The sequence below is a fragment of the Schistocerca americana genome, chromosome 4 (genome assembly GCF_021461395.2).
Source record: "Schistocerca americana isolate TAMUIC-IGC-003095 chromosome 4, iqSchAmer2.1, whole genome shotgun sequence".
Classification (NCBI taxonomy): Eukaryota; Metazoa; Arthropoda; class Insecta; order Orthoptera; family Acrididae; genus Schistocerca; species Schistocerca americana.
Genome location: NC_060122.1, coordinates 840,092,795 through 840,097,451, shown reverse-complemented (window position 1 = coordinate 840,097,451; position 4,657 = coordinate 840,092,795).

The following is a 4,657-nucleotide window of genomic DNA, read 5'->3' as shown; positions in this document are numbered from 1 at the left end:
TGGGAATGTGCTAGCCCAGCGTTACGATCCTATCGCAATAGGAAGGGGATTCGAACGGGTAAAGGTCCGTTGACAAATGCAGTTGTGGCGAGAATGATTTCGAAGTTCGAAGCCACGGGTTGTTTAGACGATAGACCCCGTAGTGGCCGACCGAGCACAAGGCGTAATGCTGCTGAGACTGTTCAGGAAGAAATGGAGACTGTAGCGGGTTCGTCTATGCACGGGGAAGTCAGCGCTCGTGCAGTCGCACGTCGCACCGGCATTCCATACACTACTGTTTGGTTGGCACAGAGGCGTACCCTCCGATGCTATCCGTACAAAATCCATCGACATCATGAACTGTTACCAGGCGATTTAGTGAAGCGGAGGGCATTTGCGGTGTGGACGTTTCAGAAGATGGCGGAAAATGACGATTGGTTGAATAACGTGTTGTGGACCGACGAAGCTCATTTCATGTTCCGAGGGTCTGTCAACGCCCACAACTGCAGAATTTGGGCTACCGAAAATCCTAGAACTGTCGTGGGAACTCTACTGCACGACGAGAAAGTCACGGTATGGGTTGGATTTACCACATCTACCGTTATCGGGCCTTTTTTCTTCGAGTAAATGCGTGATTCTGGTTTTGTAACTGCTACCGTGACGGGTGAGAGGTACGCCGATATGTTACAGAATCGCACCATCCCCTGCCTGGCTGATAAACACGTGCTGGAACGTACGATGTTCATGCAGGATGGCGCTCCACCCCATATTGCTAGACGCGTGAAAGATCTCTTGCGCGCGTCGATTGGTGGTGATCGTGTGCTCAGCCACCACTTTCGTCATACTTGGCCTCCCAGGTCCCCAGACCTCAGTCCTTGCGATTATTGGCTTTGGGGTTACCTGATGTCGCAAGGGTATCGTAATCGACCGACATTTCTAGGGATGCTGAAAGACAACATCCGACGCCAATGCAACTCCGGACATGCTTTACAGTGCTGTTCAGAACATTATTCATCGACTACAGCTGTTGTTGAGGAATCGTGATGAACATATTGAGCATCTCCTGTAAAGAACATCATCTTTGCTTTGTCTTACTTTGTTACGCTAATTTTTGCTATTCTGATCAGAAGAAGCGCCATCTGTCGGACATTTTTTGAACTTTTGTATTTTCGGTTCTAATAAAACCCCATGTCATTCCAAGCATGTGTGTCAATTTGTACCTCTCTATCTACAGTATTCCGTGATTTATTCAGTTTTCAAATTTACACTGACTCTTTGATCACCCGGTATTTTAGCATTCAGAGGAGAAAATCAGTAAACGCAGCTTCGTGAAAAGATATGGGAACAATGAAAAACGCCCTTGTTGTAATTATTGTCATATCATATTTCCATATCCATACCACTCTACTGTACTTCGCAACAGCAAAAAAGGAGCTGCCTGTCTTTGAACTTTTTCGATGTCCTCCGTCAGTCCTGTCTGATGCGGATCCCGCACCAGATGTACCAGTACTGCAGCAGAGGACAGAAAAGCGTAGGTGGGTCAGTGTTTTTAGCAGACCAGCTGCATCCTCTGCTGTTCTGCAAATTGTGTGGTGTCGGCTGTCCTGTTTGTCATACCCCTATGACGTTATACTGCGATCTCTGGTGACCTACAGGGAAGAGAATGACCCAATAAGATAGTGTAAATGTTAACGAAATGGTAATTGCAAGCAACAGAAACCTTTTATTGCAATGTTTATTGACAGGTGTGCCCAAATCAAGGATAAGACGCGGGTACCACACTACACAGATAAGAATGTTAATGAGAGGAAGGATCGTCTATCTACTGGGTGTGTCTGGAGGAAAGGTACACGCTTTGAGGTTTCGTAGGATTCATGGGTCTCAACATATGTGTTATTCGGAATGGTTTCCGAGATGGAACGTATTTAGTGTAATTTTTTACCTATTTTCTGTATTATTCAAGCGTTGTCATTGTTTGCAGCGTACCAGAGTACTGCAGAGGAAGTTGAGATGAACAGTTCGATACAGAAAACCTGTGGTCTATTGGGCTGCGAAACTGCCTCAGATTGGCCTACAAGAATTACCAAAGCTACATCATGGCGCGTCACGCGCAGACTATTAGTCATAGAGAAAAAAATGTATAGGCCCTTTCTTGTAGAAAATTTAATGAAGTTTAATTTTGTACTGGGACACGTTTCCACTGAAGGGCGCGGTTTTCGAATTATTCCAGAGAAACCTACAAAAGGGATATTAAATACGAGACCTATTCAAAAAGTAAGATTCGATTGGTAAACCACTATAAAAATGAAATATATTTTATTTGCAGCAGTTATCTACACCGTAAGGTTACTTCTCTTAAACATTTGTCGTAGCGTTGTACCAACTTTCAAATACCCTCGGCATAGAAGGCAGCCGCCAGTGCTTTCCTTCAATTCTCCGAGTCTGTCTACAGCTCGTTGTCTGCGCCAAAATGCTGTCTTCATAGCCAGCGGTTCATGGGAGAAGAGATGATACCTACAGGGAGACAATTAGGGGCTGTATTGTGGCTGACCAAACTTTGCCATCGAAACTGCTGCAGTAACTTCTTCAACGTCCATGCAGAGAACTGGCACGAAGAAGGAAATGCATGACAGTTATGTTATGTGGGCTGCATAACATCAGGCGAAAAGTGAAGGGAAGAAGCAAGTATCTGTGCAGTCACTGGTGGTGCTGAATATTGTCTGAAGTCACGGTGCGTCATAAGGCGATGAGCGTATAATATCATCAAATATGTTGCGTCACAGTTTTGGGGAAAAGCTACCGTTTAAAACAATAAAACACACTTGCTAGTTCGCCTTCCCCACAACATTTTCTGTGTGATCGTTCCAATTTAAGCTATTCGTAATCGTAATTCCTAGTTATTTAGCCGAATTGATAGCTTTTAGATTTGTGTGGTTTATCTTGTAGCTGTATCTTAACGGATTCCTTTTAGTTCTCATATGGACGACTTCACACTTTTCGTTGTTTAAGATCAATTTCCACTTTTTCACCATAAAAATATCTTGTCTAAATCATTATTAAGTTGGTTTTGATCTTCTGATGACTTTACTTGATGGTGAATGACAGCAACATCTGCAAGAAATCTAAGAGAACTGCCCAGATTTTCCCCTAAATCATTTGTATTGACTGGGATCAGCCGTGGGCCTATAACACTTTCCTGTGGAAAGCCAGATATCACTTCTGTTTCACTCGACGACTTTCCACCAGTTACTGTGATCTGTCTAACACGAAAGCACGAACCCTCTACCGTAACTGAGACGTTACTCGATAGGCATGCAGTTTGATCAGGGATCAGGGGCCTCTTGTTGAAGAAAGAAAGCGTTCTGGAATGCAGACATACGAAATCAGTTTGAGATCCTGTTCCTGTGAACAAAGAGCTAGCTAGTTGTGTTTGACAAGATTAATATTTTCTGAGTGCTGACTGTGCGTCAATAGATAGTTTTGTTCGAGGTAATACATGAAGTTCGAGCACACGGTATGTCTTCCAGTATCAGTGTGCCAATCAACGTCAGTGATAAGGGTATGAAAAGAAATATTGTTACCGTAAAAATCTGGTAAAAAAATTAGACAACAGTAATTTCTGAGATAATTCGGATACGTCCATTCACATATTGAGTTCCGAGAGCAAGATGTGAGGTCTGCAAGCGTCCAGAGGCACGTACTCAGTCGCTGTCCCCTCGAGGAATACGCAAGTGGTGCAGGGCAGGAAACCGATAACTGACACTAAGTACCCCCAACACCTGCTGTAGATGGCGTTGCGTTGTATACCTAGAGATTTAGAATAGTCGGTTCTGAATACAATACATCTTCTATTACGCATAGGCAAAGACCACATGACAAACAGCTGCAACCTGTGAATGACGAGCGACGTGCTTTCAATCGTCCTGTCTTGTCATGGTCTTGTGTTGCTTCCAAGACTACTTGGAAAATTCCATTATTTTCCAACCATTACTTCGAGGATGGGACAAATCGTATTGTTTTATGACTTGCAATATTTTAACCGCTGAGGAAGTATACTCCTGATAATTAAATTGATACATACGTTTTAGAAGTAATCCATAATTTTTGCTGGAGAGGCTGCAAGTGGGATTTCCCAGGTCATTCCTCTCCATTTCTATTTATGAGTCGAAAATTTTTACAGCTATGTAAAGAGAAAATACGTTTAAGAAAATTACTGCTTTGCTTTTCCAGAAGGAAATTAGCAGTCTAAATGCTGCTGGAAGAGGTTCAGACAAGGTTCGATTTGAACGAAGCTGTTCTAGTTTTAAAACTACTTGGTTAATGGTTATCGGTGTTTCTTCGATAGTCAAGGCTCATGTGCTGGTAAAAGTAAAGATGAAAAAGATATTGCGAACGGCGACACATTTTTCGAAAATGACCAGTAGATTTTTCAATTTTTTAAGGGGTAACAATCTGAAAGAATGAGTGATCTAAATTTACTACGTTGGTACTGTGAAGAAGTGAAAGAAAGGGCAAATACAGTCCCTCTCTTTATCGAGGACATCCATTTCTACTGCATGATTTAACGACGATGGTATCATGTTGGGTAACGTGTTCTCGAGGCATGATAACGCGCTGCTTGGATCTCCAGCTGGGAACTACTTAGGATGATGAGGTGATCAGGGAAAGTAGATCTGAT